The following is a 19,894-nucleotide window of genomic DNA, read 5'->3' as shown; positions in this document are numbered from 1 at the left end:
ATCCATCCTGAAACTGGTCCTCCTAACTTATGCAGATGATATCTCTATACTTTCTCCTCACATTGATCCGGTAAGACAGAAACCTTCAAACTCATCTCTTTTCTCTTGAGGAATGGTTCAAGAAAATGGAAAATGCAAGTAAAATGAAACAAAATCTCAAAATATTACTTTTACTCAGTATCTAGGGATTATAAAAAATTATGTAGAGCTAAAAGAAAGGATTTTCTTGAAAATACAATTGATAAATTTAAAAGTGTTCGAGATTCAAAAGAATTTTGGAATCTGACCCGCGTATTTAGAACCAATAGCTTTAAATTTGATAAAAATATTCTACCTTCAGAATGGTTTCAGTATTTTAAAAACCTATTAAATCCTCCCTTGAGCCCAGACAGAATAAATTATGCCGAACCATATATAATAAATGATTTTCTTGATGCAGAATTTGATTTCTCAGAATTGTTATGTGTTCTTCAAAATTCTAAAAATAATAAGGCACCCGGTTTAGATCGTATTCCATATGAATATTTTAAAAATACCCCTGAGATTTATTTAAAAAAAGTATTATCAGTTTTTAATAAGATTTTTGAAAAGGGAAGTGTACCTGAATGTTTTAAAAGCTCTATTATTTTTCCCCTTTTTAAAAAAGGTAACATGCAGGAGGTTAGTAATTACCGGGGAATATCTTTCGCAAATACGATCGGAAAAATTTTTACAGGACTTCTGTTAAATAGATTAACAGCTTGGGCGGAAGTGAATAATGTCATAGGGGAATTTCAGGCAGGTTTCCGTAGGTCGTATTCCACCATAGATAATATCATGAATTTGATGAGCATAATCAGCATCAGGTTAAACATAAAAAGAAAAAAAGTCTATGCGTTTTTCATTGACTTGTCTGCAGCTTTTGACAGTATTGATCGTCATGCATTATTCTATAAATTATTAGAAATGGGTATGTCTAGTAAAGTTATACGGGTGTTAAGAAGTTTGTATACAGATACGAAAGCAGCAGTATGGTGTCGAAATGGCCTAACTGAATGTTTTGAAACTCATATGGGTGTAAAGCAGGGTTGCCTGCTTAGTCCCCTTTTATTTTCTCTTTTTATAGCTGATTTGGAAAATTATATTGAAGGCGGCGTGCAGGTTAAGAATACTGTGGTCAAGTTGTTGGCTTACGCGGATGACCTCGTTTTACTTGCTACTGATAAAATTGCATTACAGCAAATGATTGATTCTTTTAGTAAATATTGTCAGCAATGGAATCTGAAAGTAAACTTAGGCAAATCAAAAATAATGGTATTTAGAAATGGGGGTAGACCAGCAGGGAATGAAATATGGCATTATAATAATACAAAAATTGAAATTGTGAATTCTTATAGGTATCTGGGTATCACGCTCACTCCTAGGTTATCTTTGGTTAAGCATTTTAATGACAGAATTCCGAAGGCCAAATATGCGCTTAACTCTTTTAATAATTTAATATTTAATAAAGATGTACCTTTTTCCTCAAAGTTGCAAATTTATAATTCGGTGAGTAGAGCTGTAGTTTGCTATGGGGCACAGGTGTGGGGGTCGGCTTGGTACAATGAGGTGGAAATATTGTTGAAATTTTTTATTAAAAGAACGTTTAATTTGCCAGTAAATACACCTGACTATATTCTATATCTTGAGACTAGAGTGATGCCCACATTTCTGTATACCTTGAAACTGCACATGAAATACCTACGGAGGTGTTTGTCATTACCGGAAGATAGATGGCCCAATCTATTTTTGAGAGAAGTTATTGAAAAAAAAGTGTTTATTTACAAAGATTGGGAAAAAATGTGTAATACGTTCGATATCTCTCTTTCGGATTTTATAAGCAGTAAGATAGAAACAAATGTAATTTTGGGGAAAATTAGAAATGTATTAATGAATAGGTACAAAGAGTTAGCGCAGAATAGTCAGACTCATATTTTATATAATATGTTAAATTCTGAAATTAATGTTATAAGTAATAATAAATTAAACATGAATTTTGTTGGCTGGATTATTAAACTTAGGGGCGAACTGCTTTATCTTAATAAATACAGGTATGGGAATGAAAGTAAACTTTGTTCTATGTGTAACTTAGAGGATAGAGAAGAAAGTATCTATCATTTTGTGGCCATATGCCCTATACTAGCTGAATTTAGGTTAAAGTATTTTAATAAAGCTAAATTAGTTAAAAATGAATTTATAGACCACTTAAATGGTAAATGCTGGAATAGCCTTGTGAATTTCGCTAAAGAAGCCTGGAAATATAGATTTGAGCTAATTAGCGAATTTAATTATTAATTAATTATTTTGGTTATATTTTTATTTTTATTTTATTTTATCTTATTTTTTCAAAAAAGGAAAAAATGTTTTTATTTTATTCAGACAACCCCTCTGACGGTCGTATGACCAAGAGTATGGTCTGTCAGTTGTTTATATTTTTTTGTATGTATTATTATTGTATTTTTTCTTTTATAAATAAAGGCCTATTATTATTATTATTATTATTATTATTACTTTTACTCTCCGCTGGATCACTCTTCCTCCGGAACTTCTATGACTCAATTCCAATTCCTGCTGCTGCCAATGTTGTCCGTTATCTTGGGCTTTATTTAGACAAAAGACCTGGACTTGGAACCCACCACACACGACTTAAACGAACTGAAGTTAACAGACCTTATCGACTACTTAAAGGACTACTAGACTAACGATCTAATCTTTCTCTTAATTGACAAACGACTTGCTTATGCTCCCAAACTAAAACCTACCTGGTATTGAACTGTGGGGTTCAACGAAACGCTCCAATCTTCAACGAATTCAATCTCTTCAGTCTAAAATTCTCCGCATTATCGTTAACGTTCCATTTTACGTTTCAAATCTAACTATCCACACAGAACCTGGAAATTCCGTTTGTAGGTCCAGGTTGCACGAACTCGCTATAAAAGTTTTCATCAGAACTTGCAATTCTCATTCCATTCCTCTTGTCCGCCATTTTATCATCTCATCACCTTCATCATCCTCCCAGACGATTGAAACGTCAGTGGCCTAGCGATTTTCTCTCTTCTGAAGAGAGTAGCTAATCCAGGGAGACGACTTAGGGAGTGTTATCTCTGGGGTAACTTCTCTCCTCAATTAGTGAGTTTGTAGTGGTGTCAGTTATTGTCATTGTTACTTATGGCGTATCTAGACGCTGGCGTAACTTAACTAATAAATTAAAAAAAAAAAAATATTTATTTTATTTTTTGTAAAATAATTTTAATTTGACTATTAAGAGAGATTTATATAAAGCTCAACTTTATAGCGATACGTCCAATAGTTTGACCCGACACTTGCTTGACCTATTTATGGATTTTACACTTTGTACATGAGTTCAAGGGTACCCACTGCCTGACTGATCGAACAAACTACGTTTAGATTCAATTTACAATTTAATGTTTCAACTCATTATAATGAAGTTTTAAAACTTTAAATAATAATTAACTTGCTTTTTTTTTTGTCTTGAAAAATCGAAGTTGAAATTTGATTTTCTTTTGCGAAGTTTCCAAAAAAAGGAACACCTACATAACTTTTGATTCAAAGCGCAAGTTGTGTCTAAATTGATAGCCGGCTGATTAGGGGTCCAAACAATAGGCTGAAAATACAACTAAATCAATGTTACAGCCAATCACAGACCACTCCTTGGAATTAAATCAAAAATGGCCGCCTAGAACAAACTAACTTCATACAAAACCCTACCTTGGACTATTTCCCCCAAGCATTGAACTTTAGGGCTTCACTAAAACAATGCATTCTATATCTTTCCAATTCAAGTAGTCTTAATCGGAATCATATAAATGATTTCCTTTCTACATCAACTAACTTTTACAAATAACCTTAATATACCCTGAACGTAAACTTCCCAAATCATTCTAATCAAGCACGTGACCCAACTCTCTTGACAGTCCCTTCAACGCCCATCCCTAGAGAGCGCCAGAGTTGGCAGATTCATCCTTCACAGGAGATTGGTCCACTGGCTGGCTGTGCCCATCCATGTTTCTCTTCATTGGGCCAAGTGGGTCATATTGCAGGAAACAAATGAATTGAAGTGAAAAAAAAAAAAAATTAATTCAGGCTCAAAGAAAACAGGAAATCAACAGAGTCTATCTTGAAACAGAAACCTAATCCAACTTCTCTTAAGCTGAAATTTACCAGGTTAAGTTCAAAAAGCTCATGATTTAAGGAACCCTGAAGGAAACTAAGGAAGAAGTTTTGAGCCCATAAATGTGTATGGGTCAGTTTTTTTAAGAGAATATCTTAACAATACAAAAAGTCCCAAAAGTTGAAATTTGGTACTCCTGTATTGGGTACCATGACCACCAAAAAGAAATAAGCCTTCAACTGAAATCAGCAAAAATTAGGTCAACCAGAAATGAGAATTCTCCGAAGCAATTCTTCAGTTATATTACCAATTCTCTAGAAAACGGTCAGAACGATTTTCTTTAAATTTTAAATGGCTACCACTTTTTAAGCTAAACTTTGTGCTGATAAAACGAATTTCATGTTCCGGAAGTGAGATTTACTGTATATAATTTCAAGTTTTTGTGTGATTTTAGTATGAAAGATGCTGCGCCGCTTTTTTTTTTAATCTAAATTTGAGAGAACAACTAATTGTGAATAGATTCGCAGGAATCACTTTTTCTTTTTTTTTTTAATTTATTTTGTTATTTACAATCTGTATACTGTATACAATAAGTAAATATGAAGACTGAGTATGATGAACTGGTGCGGGAGGAGAGCAGGAGGAGAGAAGCTACCCAGTGGTAGCACTCTCTATAGGAGAGAGGACAATATGGGAGGACAATGTGAGGAGGAGATACGAGGAGGAGAGAGGAGAGTAATAATTTAGGTCATCAGCCTACAAGGAAGTCGTGGGGCCACTGGCGATTCAGTCGGCGAGGAGTATTAGGCTGGAAACATAGTGGAGCGGCGAGCAAAGCGGCGATGATAGCGAAGAGCAAAGCGGCGAAATCAAACACAAGTTAACATATGGGACCGCTCATAGTGGAGAGCAAAGCGAAGATAGAGCAACGCTATCTATAGAGAGTGGAGCAACGCGTTATGACATGTTTGATTTCTTCGCTCTCATCGCGCTCAATTTATTTTCTATGAAAGGTTATTTTTCAAAGGTTATGGATATTGATACATTATTGGTTTAGTTTGTTTAAAGAAACCTCTGTGGGGCCATAGTATTTGTGAAACTACAATAGTTTTTAATAATTAATAGTTTAAATTAATTAACAAATTAGTAGTTAATGGAGAATTCAGGTAATTTTTGCTACATTTAATCTGGTTCTCAATCCCTTAATGCTAACTTTCATCTAAATACTAGGCAAAATTAAATTACATTTTCACGTCCTACTACTTCTGATCAGGACGAATTCTCCAATCCTTCTTCTGTAGCGTCCTACTACTCCAGTTTTTCAGATGAACAACATTAATTTACGACAAATCATGGTGTAGTGATTTAATAAAATTATTGTGTTTTTTTAATTGACTAATTTCTTTTTATCTGCATATATTTCTATTTTATTTTTATTTATTTTGATTTTCTTATCTTAAAGTAACTGCTAGGATTAATGGGGTTACACAGATTTGTATTTAGTTAATAACCTACATAGTTAATTTTTCTATATTGTGCCTAACTCATGTTATGAGCTGTATTACTCAAAAACAATATTTGATTTTGATTAATGGGGTTACACTGGGCTAGTATGTAATCAAATGTTGATATAGACATTCGAAAATACGCATGAAACTTGCCAGGATGCTCCCGAAGTTGTTGGTACAAGTGATGAAATTCACCAAGTTTATTTCTAAACTTATTTATGTCATGTACACAGCAGCTCCTACTACTAAGCTGCTGCAAATATCAAAGTTTCAACGAAGACTTTTCATATAAAAATAGTTCCTCCATCTTGTTTTGTCAAAAGGAGAACGCGACTAAACTCGTCACTATGTGCATGCGAATCTTTGCTCGCTGCTCGTCGCTCTCTTTGATTTGAAGCAGCTATCATCGCCGCTTTGCTCGCCGCGCCACTATGTTTCCAGCCTTAGGGATGTCAGAGGAGGCGAGAGACTGTACAAGAGGATTAGAGCTAGTCGAGAGAGCAGTATGGAATTTTTGATATTTCGTCTTGGTGAGTTGGTCTATGAAGGGAATGTTGAGGTGGTCGGTGTGAAGGGTGAGGTTAGTCACGTAGAAAGGAGCGTCAGCTATCTGTCGGAGGAGTTTTGACTGTAATGTCTGTACAGTCTGTATGTTTGTAGGTTTGGCTGAACCCCACAGCTCTAGTCCGTAAGTTCACATAGGTTTGAAAATAGTAATTAATCGTTTGAGTCTAAGGGCAATTTGGAGTGTCAACCAAGTAATCTGTAAAGAAGTTTCGCACGTTTTATCATTGCTTGCCTTTTAAGTCTAGTATGTGGGTTCCACGTGAGTCGTTTGTCTATGTAGAGCCCAAGGTAGCGCACCAGATCTGTACAAGGAAGTGGATTGCTGTTTGAAGAGGACAGGTGGACCGGAGCCCCGCCGGAGAGTAAACGTGGCATGCTGTGGCATTTCTGTGGGTTCATCTTAATCCGCCACTTCTTTGCCCAGGATTCTATTTTATGTAAGGTGTGTCTGTAACTTGTATGAAGCTGATGAAGGATGTGTACTTGTAGCTAGTACGGTTGTATCGTCCGCATATGTACAGAGTAGTGTAGAGGGTTGTCTGATGTGTATACTGTGTAGAGAACGGAGCCATGTATACTCCCCTGCGGCAATCCCTCCCCCACTGTGGAGAATTGTTCTGAATTAATTATTTTTTTGGGGCGAGTACTGGGGAATCTGAGGTGCTCCATTTTGTTTGTCTGTCGTACAAGATCAAAAAGGCGAAAAAAGCACTTGCAACTTCGAACACTTAAATTTTACCCAATAATTATTAACTAATATACCTACGTGGATTATTTCATCTCCTAAAAATAGAGATAAATTTTAACATAAAAAAAAAGCATCAATTTTTAAGCTGTTGCTTCAAAGATTACTTTGCAATTCACGAGTACACTCATTATTTTTTTGATCATTCATAGAATTGATTCAATTGAATAAGACAAAACAATAAAGAGCACGATACAAATAACAAATCATTCGTACAAATACAATATTGTCACGCTAGTGGCTAATGTAGGGCCACTAGGGTCACTGATATGATTGGAGCAAGCCAAAAGGGATGTCTCTCTTTCTCTCTCTCTGAAAACAATCATTCAATCTTCGTTCGACCTTTAACTCGACATCTGTCCTATGAGTTCTGCAAAAGTTAGACTAAAAAAAAAAAATTATGTTAAGTACCAGGGTTTGACCTTTATTTTGAATTGGCTGTGGGAGGTTCCCTTAATGATAACGGCAATTGGATTATAGGGAGATTTATTTTTAGGAGTGTGCCATTTTATAAATAAATTAAGGAAATATTTTAGGAAATGATGGAATCAGTTGTGGATAAGCATCATGCTAGGAGCTATGGTAAGTGTCATATCCAAGAGTTATTACGTTCAGTTTGCAGAATAATGGGGACACTGCGAAATATGGTCCTCTAATCCTCCCAACCAACAGAACACAAGTTGTTCTTAAGCTACTTTATGTTACGCCATTAGTAATTTCGATTTTTTACAGTTAATAAACTTATTTTTTTTTTACTCAATATTAAATTTAAGACGTGACAAAACCATCTCAGATCAATGGCAATCAATGAGCCTTCATTGTGTACTGCTGTTGCCCGGAAAGTGTTCTTGAATAGGTGCCTAGGAAGAGACAATCTAGGTGCCAGCTGATGGGCACAAATCGTGGATCTCCGCGTGGAAATCCCGTGCTCTTTGTATGTTTATTTGGCGCATCTATGTCTCAGATCATTAGCGGCCCATAATATATTTCTCGCACGAGCTAGAAGGGAATTCATTCTACGTTAGCAACATCATCTAACACTATGCATATTATAGTTTATATGAAACACTTAGCCAAAATCTTCCAAGCTCGTCCACTGGGATAAACGCTACTGCGATTTCCGTGCCTCTAAGTTGTTCATATGCTAGTTAAATTTCCAAAAAAGAAAAAGAAAATCCCATGGCTTTGGCTACAAAGGAATAATTGGAACAAAACCTTTCGACCGTGTTCTGGAAGAATTGTCGATTGAAAAAACTACAAAGTCAAAGCGGCTACAAAGTGACGAGGTACAAGTGTAGGGTTACTATGCTTTATCGTTTCTCAGATGTTTTTGTTCACAATCTCTATTCGCTAAAAATCCTTATTTTTTCTTTTCTGTTCTCATACAAAATTACTTTAGTAATATTTTCTAAAACTTGGCCCTCTGCTGTTTAAAATTTAACTGGTTCTCTTCTCTTCAAAGCTTCTCTATAAATTTCCCTTTTACAAATAATGAAGGTAGATAATTGAGAGTTCAAAACGTTACTTTACTTCAAAGAGAATCTCTCAATGATGTTGGTCACGAAGCGGAACAGCATTTCATAAAGGATGAATCTCTTTCAGCGAAATGATTTCCGCCAAATTAGTCGCATCATTTAGCTTTTTATTTACTTCTTAATCATCCTTTGATCACGAAAACATTAATTTTTGTCCAATGAAAAATTACAAAGAGACTTTTATTTGAAAAGCGAATCATTTAACAAATCCGAAATGAATCCGCCCAAAAATATCTTATTCAAATTACTGTGCTCTTTAAAAAAAGTATCGGAGAATTCTGCAGAGGATTGTGGGCTAAACGGTGCACATCTTAGTTCCGTCACTCCGTACTGCTTGGGTTAATTTCGCAAACTAGCTCGCCATTATTCTGGACAACTAATTTTGTTTCGTACGAACAAACAGAACTCAAAAAATGTCTTTCTTTCAAGACTTCTATTTACTTTCACACGATTAGATGAACTTGAACCACTTCATATCGTGGTTGTCACCAGATTTCACTTGTACGCGAGTATCCAGGAGTTTGGACTGTAGCAGTAATATTAAGTCATTCCAGAGAACTCAGTATCCATTACTAATAATTACGAGTGACTATACTATCAATTACCTCCACGAAAAGTCTTCTACAGTCTCAGTGTACTCTTTCATCCAAATCCGACTCCTATCCGCACTAATGATCCATCCTAACCAACTCTGCCGCAAAACAGCCTTCAACTTCCCATCGTATAGTTTTAACCAGTTAAGCGTGTTTGACGTGTATCCCCGTTAAACCAATTCTCTATTTCGGTGCGTTTGACGTGTATACTCGTCGTGAAAAATATAAAATTGCTATTATCTATAAAAACTCGAAATTTTAATAAAATACAATAAGAATATTATTTGGTGGGATGTTTCCTTTATCTTACCCAATAGAACTACGGTGGGAGTCAGCCAAATGATAAGTGGTTGGTACTTGTTTGGTCTCCGCATTAGAGAGATTGGGAATTAGGCACACACAAATAGAAGCACCCTTGTGCAATGCCCGTATTTTATCTCTTAGAGATTCAGGACCTCAGTACGAGCATGATTTCATTTTGCACAGAATTCAAAAAGCTCTTTTCTTCCTTGTGCAAAGCTCTTGGTGTCCCTAGTTAACTAGGAGCAATGCATACGTGAAGTGGTGCAAGATTTTTTGAATGAGCAAAGAATGCTCTGGTAATCTCAAGCCCCAGAGAGAGATTGCAGAAAAAGTCGCTTGCAGTGACTATTATGACGTTGTTAACTTTTGGCTGTTTTGCCCAGTGCGTTCGACGTGTATATACACGTCATTGTCTGATTTTAATTCCGCACACTGTGGGTTCTTTTTTTTTTTTTTAAAAAAAAAACTAAGTTCCACGCTTAACTGGGTAAAAGATTAAAACTTCTCTAACATTCCATTCAATGGCAGTTTTGAGTCCCCTTCATGAATGCAGTTTTGGATCCTATTTATCTCTAAACAATCTCGTTAAGATAGATGTATTGTATCAATACTACCTATATAATGTTTAATATTTTTAAGAATGAAATGCTTACTGTTCATGACTTACAAAGAAAGTAGAAAAAACAAGGAGAATCTCTTTGCTTTCTGTCATTGGGCTCCTTGCTGTTCCCAATTTGGACACTATTATGAATGAAACAATTAAAAAATGGGTTAAATTGGCAAACTATTTAGGCAGTAACTGTACAATTTTGTAAAAAAATGGTAGCTTTTCAAACCCAAAACATTACGAGAAACAAATGTTTAAAAAAAATCCACTTTTCGAACTGCCAGAACTCAAAATTTCAATAATTTTTTATCCAATCGCAATATACAGATAATACTAATGATGTCACGAACGATATCATACGTATTTTAGTTATGCTCTAGTTGTAATATACACCCATAACGTGACCTATATTTTGCAAGAGAGGGGGAGAAGTATACTAGTCAGGCGTCAGAACATTATAATACTAAATTATCATGAAACCATGGTTCTCCATAATCTAGAAACATGCCTCCGATCGACATCAAACTACATGCCCAAAATTATGTCGATATTGATAATAAATCTTATTTTATACAAAAAAAAATATCCAAAAGACAACAAATTGTGCTTAAAGTTTAGTATAATTTATTAAAGCATTCGTTAGACAAGTTCATTAAAAAATGAACTTCCTTTTTGGCATCGTTTGGCAGCACCGTTTCGAAATATCAAAATTCGAGATCTAAAGAAAAGAATTTCCGTATTTTCAGTTATGCTGTTCACACTCACAAAAATACACACACGCACTCATATTTCAGCCGTAGATACAGACACACCTTAAAAACCATTTTTTTTTTTCAGTCTCATGGCAGATGAAAACGGATGTTTCCATTAAAAGTAAAAATTAGGAAATTTGCATTATATTACGGAAAACCTTCGTAGAGGTATAAGGAGTAATAAATTAGATAAATTTATCACAATTTTCATAGCAATTTCAGTTTTTTTTTAAAATAAACTGCATTTAACATATTGGATATAATGTTCGACGACAGTCGAACGGTTTATAGGCTATACCCGCAAAGCTAAGATGTATTGCTGGTTTAGTGGGTTCTATTCCCTGATCTCAAGGCCTTGGATTTTATTTAATGGTTAATATGAGAAATTTATAGTAAAGTATGTCAGGCGGTTATAGGCTAGACCCGCAAGGCTAAGGTGTATTGCTGGTTTAGTGGGTTCGATTCTCTGGTCTAGGCGTGGATTTTATTTAATGGTTAATATGAGAACTTTGTAGTAATGTTAGGCAGTTATAGGCTAGACCCGCAAAGCTAAGATGTATTGCTGGTTTAGTGGGTTCGATTCTCTGGTCTAGGCGTGGATTTTATTTAATGGTTAATATGAGAACTTTGTAGTAATGTTAGGCAGTTATAGGCTAGACCCGCAAAGCTAAGATGTATTGCTGGTTTAGTGGGTTCGATTCCCTGGGTCTAGGGCCTTGGATTTTATTAATAGTTAATACGACAAATTTACAGTAAAGTATGTTAGGCAGTTTATAGGCTAGACCCGCAAAGCTAAGATGTATTGCTGGTTTAGTGGGTTCGATTTCCGGTCTCTAAGCCTTGGATATTATTTAATATTTTTACTACGAGGGATTTATAATAAAGTATATTTGCCAGTCCGCATCGTCCACGGCACCTAATTTAGTATTTGGCCTGACAGGACTTGAAGGAAGTTACTATCCGAGAAAAGTAAAACAGAAATAAGTAATTGGATTTAGTACTAGATGGAATAAATTGTTTTCTGGCCAGATAAAATAGAGGTCTGCTAGAATAAATATTTGCATTTTCTGAAAAAGTTAAGGAGCTCCTTAATATTATAATATTTATGTATTGGTGGATGTTAGAAAATATGATCCAGTAAAGATAACCCCCATTAAGGAAATTGACAAACAATAATATCATCGCACGAAGGCTCTTTGTGATCTCATAATGCTTTTAGTGTGACGTGAATGATTACTTTTACTCATCCCTCGTGAAAGGGAACTTAGCGATCGTGCTTTCTTTTATTTTTCTCAGTGCTGAATTTTTAACGGTTTGCCTGAATGTGTGACTAAAAATTTAAAAACGGTAAAATCCTGAAAAATTTCCTCTTTGGTATATTTAATTTAGGGACCAAAATACAATGTTTAAGCTCTAGGTGAACCTCTTTTACATCTGTAGCAGACTGCACTGCTTTGCGTAGAAACTTCATGATATCTCGGGCTCTACATTGACGGAGAATCTGCCCAAAAGATACAAGAGAAGAACTCAAAAGAAATCTTACCTTTATACTAGCTCAACTTCTAAACCAATGACCAAAACATTAAATAACAATGTATTTATTTACCACGTACTCCCTGAATCCGATCTGGATTTAAAGACTCGAACTGTAAGAGTCAGTCAAACATTCTAATGTCCTCTTATTCAATCTAATCAATCTTTGCAGTATTAAATTATATATCGATCAAAAGATAACCTTCATCTCAATCTGCAACTACCAAAAAAAAAAGCCTCCCCTTCTGTTCACACATATCCTCTATTCTTTATTTCCTTTTCAGCAACCTAATTCGTCGACTGAAATGACACTGGTCACGCGATCTTATTGGTGGTGGAGGTCAGTAAATAAAAAACTGTTTTTGGAGAGCCATCACCGGGTGTTCTTTCATCACTCATGGACACACTATTTACTTGTTGCGAGAGATCTTCTTTGCTGTAGTCAAAGAAAAAAAAAAGATCAAAATCTAAGTTCGGAGAAAAATGTCAGTCAACCGGAAGTAGAATTGTTTTTTTTTTTTTTTTCTGAGTTGTATGCAATTTTCTGCAAATAATTCAAAAAAAGTTTATTTTAATCTTGGTCATGAGTTGTTAGCTTTAGATGAGGTTGATGTCCATGGTTACCGCCACGAAAAGGAGATTTAAGTAGCCATTAATTTATAGGCATGAGCGGAGTACTGTGATTTGATTAGGAAGGAAGAACATTAACACTAACTTAGGAACGAGCGGAAGTTACAATAACTAACTGGGGTAAACTGAATGTAAACTATTACTAAAAGGATTGGGTTAAACTGAATGACGAGTAGAGTAAGGTCGTGAAGAGAGTGTAAGAATGAATCCTCAGTGAGTGAATGCAATGTCTGAATGCGAATGAGTGTCCCGAGCGGTGGTCTGGCGTCCTTATATACTCTGATGGCTTTGGGCAACTTCTACTGTTCTCTGAGCCTACCTGGGCATTAACCCTTCTAAAAAGAATTGGTCTAAACTGGATGACGAGTAGAGTAAGATCGTGAAGAGAGTGTAAGAATGAATCCTCAGTGAGTGAATGCAATGCCCTGAATGCGACTGAGTGTCCCGAGCGGTGGTCTGGCGTCCTTACTACTCAGATGCTTGGGCAGCTTCTTATATTGTTCTGTGTTAATTATAATTGCTACAAGCAAAAGTCGAAAGAGGTTTTACACCTGTTTCTTTTTTTCGTTAATTATTTTTTGAACTCAAAGTAAAGTGAGTTCACCAAAGTAAAGAGCTCTAGCCTGGTTTGCGGCAGCCAATGCGTCTACTAGACGGAAGTAGGGCGGCTAAGAGAGAGAGAGAGACAGAGAGATTCACGACTAGGCGTACAACTCTGTAAGAATACAGGGCCGAAGGGTTGATGGGAAATTAGGACGAGGAAAGGAGCGGGCTGGTTGAACCTTCGCAGTGTGTACAGCGCAGAGACGGCGTTTTCCAGTTCGGCTAGTCTGCCGTTAGAAGATCAATAGCGCTAGTGTTCCTCACGCTCTGTATAAGAGATATGTTGTCCTGGACGAATCCATTTTAGGGTGTATCCACCTTAAAATACACCAAATTTTGGGAGTCCCTTTTTTCCCACTCCCCCCAAAAAAACCAAAGTTTTAATTTCTCTCAAAATTAATTAAATAAATCTACAAAAGGAGATCCTGGAGTTACTCGTCTTCCACCAACCGCCCCTTTACCAATTCTCTCTTACCAACAAACATTCTCTGACCTCGACCCACTTAACATCATTCTCTCCCACTCACTTCTGCCCCCAAAAGGGAATTTGTTTGATTTTTTGATTGTTTTTTCTTTGTTGACGTCTACAACAAGAACTGTAGACTCTAAATCAACATGTGTTTACTCTAGAACTAATGAGCAATAATTAGTCAAATTACTCAACAACTATTAGTGTCAGGCGAAATTCTAGCTAAAGTTTGAATCACGAGCAAACTTTTTGCTTAATTTGAGATGAAATTGTATTGCCGTATTTTTCCACTGCACCGGAAATAAACTTATTGTTAGCCCCCTTGAACAAATGCTGAATGGAAGGTGGAAAAGAAGGGCAAAAAATAAATAAAGATTGATATTCTCGGTGAAATGAATTTCAATAATAATGTTGCATTGAAGACCCACATGGTTTTCTAAATCTTTGAGCCCATAGTTTAATAGATTCGGTCGTTCTCGATCTACCTGTGGCCTTCACCCGGGCAACTGCTTCTAAGAAGAGGCCAACAGAGTCAGTTGAGAGGATTTGCCCTACAGCAGGGATTGAGGTAAATCCTTGAATCCCCTCACACCCTCTTCTGTGTGGAAAGTGCAAGTTACGCTTTATGGAAATGGTGGCACTACCTATTGGTGTCTGGCTACTCGAAGTTTTGGAGCAGAATATCTTCTCTGTGGAGAAGGATTAGGAGCGGAAACTGGAGCTAGGAAGTAATTTACTCTAATCTACCAGCTCCTTGATCCTAAAGACTCCCTTGAAGAGCCAGGAGGCGGTTACCAGAGTAGGGAAGGGGTAAAAATCTTTCGAAGAACACTTTCCTGGTAATCTGGGGGGGGGGGCTAATTTATTATTTATTTATTTATTGTTACTTGCTTATAATACATTGTAGCAAGGGGTTGACCCGTGCCTTTACATGAATAAAATACCGAAGATACATGAAAAAAGAAAGAGAAAGAGAAAACAAAAATAGATTCACTTTACGGATAAAAAAAAAAAAAAAAAAAAAAAAAAATAATAATAATAATAAACAGGGAAGGGATTAGCTATGAGGTTAGCATACTGGACTCCCACGCGGAGGTCCCGGGTTCGAATCCAGCAGCTGACCCTTAGATTTTCTCTTCCTAGGAGCTTCTTACAGCTCACTGTCCGGTGATGGACAGTGTTGTCTGTAAAGAGAGAACACTGTCCGGAGGCCGGCAGTGCACTGGAAAAAGCTCCGTGCGCTAATAACCTCAGCTGTTGATGCGCCAAAAAAAAAAAAAAAATAATAATAATAATAAACTATAAAGAAAAAACTTATTAAATTAATGAGAAAAAATTTCTAATTTTTATTGAGTTAATTATAAAAAAGTACATATATTTAACTTTGTTTACTGAGTCGAAACATAAGAGATTCTCCAACATAATTTTAGGCTTAATACTGGAAGAAAAGTTAATGTGTTGCGCATGCAAATACTTGGCTCTTAAGACATCAAATATCGGGCAGATAATTAAGAAATGAATTAAGTCATCTTGATCTTTTCCACATAATGGGCAGGGGGAACCAGTATTAAATTTATAAACCCTACCAAGGATATACAGTTGAGGCTTCTTCTCAGACATTAATCTTAGTTGTCTGGCAACTCTGATCATATCGATGTCACATTTAAAGTGAATGTATTGTTCACCTAAACCAAAACTGCTAATATTCCTAAGGAAAGAGTTAAACCTGGCGTTTAACAGAGATTCAACATCCTTACTAATTAGATTATTGTTGAACCTTGCCATGATATCCGTCAGTTTACCCTCAGGTATATACTGTTTTTCCCAGACATCATCGGAGCCAATAATCTTAAATTGCTTTCGCAAATCAGCGGTCCAGTTAAAAGGGATGCTAGGGCTATCGATGTTGTCAAGCAACGCGGCATAACAAATACGAGGCAATCTATTTTCGGGCATGGCTAAGATTTTCTGCCATAAAAAGACTGTACGTTTAAAAATTTTTTGAAATTATGTGAGTGTGGCCAACCTCCAACCTGACAAATGCATCTGGGGTATTCCTGGATAATTTTAGCAAAATTTTAGAGGTATTCTCTCGGCAATATCGGCATATTTGAAGCCCCATAGTTCAGATGAATATAGGAGAACACTGGATACTAGAGAGTTAAATAAATAATTTTTAACTTCCCAAGAGTCACATTTCATTTTGGCTAAAATAGAGAGAACCGAAGAGACAGCCAACATACCCTTAGTTTTAAAAAATTGAGCAGCTTGTAAGAATTTACCGGAAGTAAAAATTTTTCGAAGAACACTTTCCTGGTAATCTGGGGGGGGGGGGCTAATCGTCCAAGAATAACTGGAAAAGGCTTTACGGAGAGCGATGCCTGTGATGCCAGAAGTCTTATATCGGCTTTCCATTCTTCCTAGAACGTCTCTAGAGAGATTATGGGGGCTTACTTTTCTTTGGAAGACCTTGCAACACCTGGAGGAAGACGGTGCCATGGATGGAGAACCGGAGGGCTAAATACAAGGTTTTAAAGAGGATTGTACTCTACCAAAATATTGATTTCTACCCTGGCACAGCTCTTCTAACAAACCTCTCCAGCAAAGAATCTTCCCAAGGTGGGTAGTATTGTTCCCAAAACACTCTTTATAACAACGTTTCAAGTAATTCAATGGAAAACCCCAAGGATTCGAAGAAAATTTATTTTCAATCCCTTCAAGAGCAAACCAAAAATAGGAAATGAAGATTGTACTCGACAATCTTCAATAATAAGATGCTTTAGTTTCAGACTGACGAGTTTTTTTATTCATCAATTCTTCCCGAACTTAATTCTGTATATAATTTTCAATGAAGAAGAATAAATGTCATTAAAGGAAACGTTAGTTTTGCGGAAATAAATAGATAAATAGCGGTAGGGTTGTACTATTGTGCTGCCATCTAATGGAGTAATGAACTACTGTATTTTTTTTTTTTAATTTCTTTAAGGCACCTCTAGATCTGAGGCACCCCGGAGCCTTTCCCAGTGCGCTGCCGGCCACTGGACTCGCTATACACAACGCGCTCTCCATCACTGGATAGTGAGCTGAAAGAAGCTCCTAGGAAGAGAAAAATCTATCCTGCTAGCTGTTGGATTCGAACCCGGGATCTCCGCACAGCGTGCTAACCATTGTACTAATTCTTCCCCTAATTATTGTATTGTAGAGGAAGAAAAAGGAACTTGACGATCTTTCTGGGCACAAAAAAATTAGGGAATAAAATGAAATTTCTTAAAAGAAAGTTCTGAATTCATAAAGATAAGCGACCCTGTTCTATTCTTTTTAAATTTAACATTCAAGAGATGGAATATTAAGAGATATAAATGGACGTTTAGAAATAGGGCAAGCTAAGAGAAAGCGGACTCAATGGAACGGATTAACCCCGCCAAACCACAGAAACTCCATTAGAAGTTATTCCAGAATCCAAACCACTCCAATCCATCTAACTGCACGATGATTCCTAGCTCCACTCAACCGAGGATAATCCAACCATTAATAATAAATAAGTGTGGTTTTTATTATTTAAATTGTTCTTTAATGTTTGCACCATTTTCTATGACATTAAATAATTTTTTTATTTTATCTTTGACTGTTTAAAATCAGGTTTTCTTTGATTAAAGGGAAAAGAAATTAATCAAAAAATTATTTACATAAAATTTCCATTCTTTCCACCTTTGCTGACGATACTGCAATCTTATCTCCTCATTTCGATCCTCTTATCGCTACACGAACTCTACAAACACACATCAACCACTTACAGAACTGGCTTTTCATATGGAGAATCAAAACTAACGTTACAAAAATCAAAGTTTATATTATTTACTCTCAGACGGAAAATCCTACCTCCCATCATCTTGAACCAAACTCCTGTACCAACAGTGGACAAAGTACGCTATCTTGCAGTGTACCTAGACCAAACGGTTGACATGGAATCCCCGTACTAGACTGAAAAGACAAGCAACTAACCCAACGCTACAAAACTTCTCGCCAGACTACTTGACAAACGTTCGAAACTTAACCTACATAACAAAAGACTTTTATATCTACTGTTACTGCGACCTATTTGGTCATATGGCATTGAACTATGTGGGTATCGACTAAGCGTTCCAACTCACTACGCCTCCAGACATTACAGTCCAAAAATACTTCGAAAACTTCTTAACGCTCCGTTCTATGTATCTAACCTCACTATCCATAATGACCTCAAAATTCCTTTCATTCAAGATCTTGCTAACACTCGTTTCTTCAAATTTCATTCCTCTACAGCAGCTCATCCTAACTCCTCTCATAGAACACCCATCTTCCTCCACATTACCAGAGTAATCCTCTAAGGAGATTGAAGAGAAGATGGCCTCGTGATCTTCTCTTATCGTGAGAGCAAAGCACGTTACTGGCGTGGCACCACTGGGTGCCTTCCCCCACTCATGATTTTCCAATAAAAGATTAAAAAAAAGAAAGAAAAAAAACGCATGAAATTACATTTTAGACTAAATTCTTCTTCTTCTTCTTCCTCTGGCTCTACGGTCCTCGAAGGACCTTGGCCTCCTCTAACACCTTTCCCCACTCCTCTCTTACTAAGGCAACTCTCCTCCATGTTCTCACTCCCAAACTCCGAACATCTTCCTCTACATCATCCAGCCACCTAATCCTCGGCCTTCCTCTTTTTCTCGCCCCCCCCCCTGGGTGTCCATTCATTATCTTCCTGGGAATTCGGGAATCTTCCATTCTTACCAAATTGCCTAGCCATCTCAATCTTCCCCTCTTAATGAAACCTACCAAATCCTGCTCCTGGTACAGCTTTCTTATTTCTTCGTTTTTCCTGATTCTGTACCTTTCCCCTTCTTTCACGGGGCCAAAAATTTTCCTCAGAATCTTCCTCTCCCAGGAATTAATCAATTTTCCATCCTCCTTGGTCAACACCCACGTTTCACTGGCATACATAGACTAAATTACAGAGACAAACTAGTTTTATGCCTGGGATTATCCATCTTTTAATAGCTAAATTTTTCATTTCCTAAACGAGGATTAAAATGTTTCCGTACATTTGTTTAAGTAGTTCTTTGAAACAAAACTGGTAAAACTTAAATCATTTTGGTTTTTAACGAAAAAATGGCTATTAAAAATTAATTAGTAATTAAATCTATTAAATTATTATTAAATTAACCTATCATTGCTTTAATTTAGTCAAAATTTCGCTCTTCGAAATCTGGAGTCTTCAATTTTTTCGGATCATAGCGGAATAACTACGCTGTGACGTAGGAAGAGTATCTGGCAAGGCGAGACACATCGCCAATCCTCTACCGATGGATAAAAAAAAACAGTAAGTGAGTGAGGACGAATATAGCAATCCTGGAGGAGTGGAGGTATAAGGATTCTCTAAGGAGTAATCGATGGTCCAAAAATAATTGTTTGTCGCAGGCAATGAGAGAATCCTAGAAAGAATTATCTGAAATAGCAATTTAAAAGGAGATCAGTCAATCGCCTGTACCCAGTTCCCTCCTGCAAAGGACTTACGTTGGGATAAAATTTCAAATAAAAGTAATAGAACTGATAGGGAGTATACAAAGTCTAAGAGGACCGGAATTCCAGGACTATGATGGGCACATTGGGGAAGATGTAGTACTAAAGCGAGTGCCAATACTTAATTTAGGGTATTCGGCGATGACGTATCCTCAGGAAAAAACGGGATATTTGGAGCCCAGGGATATCAGTGGCCAGACTGGAGGACTTTTTATGGGGATGGGCCCTGAAGTAAACAGCATGAAGCGATCATAGCCAATTGAGACTCTAGTCTTGTGCCACACAGAATTTAGGCAATAAAAATATTGCTAGCATAAGTTTATAAAAATGTTCACCCTTTTTT

At 36.5% G+C, this 19,894-nt stretch overlaps 1 protein-coding gene and 1 long non-coding RNA gene across 3 annotated transcripts in view; one reads left to right on the top strand and one right to left on the bottom strand.

Moving 5' to 3' along the window:
* The window catches only part of LOC141458410 (uncharacterized), a 105,348-nt gene that overhangs the window by 66,091 nt on the left and 19,363 nt on the right, over window positions 1-19,894 (bottom strand). The window lies entirely within an intron of this gene.
* The window catches only part of Cdk5alpha (Cdk5 activator-like protein), a 94,285-nt gene that overhangs the window by 63,034 nt on the left and 11,357 nt on the right, over window positions 1-19,894 (top strand). The window lies entirely within an intron of this gene.

This window comes from Rhodnius prolixus, unplaced genomic scaffold (genome assembly GCF_049639745.1).
Source record: "Rhodnius prolixus isolate KJV_2025 unplaced genomic scaffold, Rpr scaffold_5, whole genome shotgun sequence".
Classification (NCBI taxonomy): Eukaryota; Metazoa; Arthropoda; class Insecta; order Hemiptera; family Reduviidae; genus Rhodnius; species Rhodnius prolixus.
This window is presented reverse-complemented; position numbering and strand designations above follow the sequence as displayed.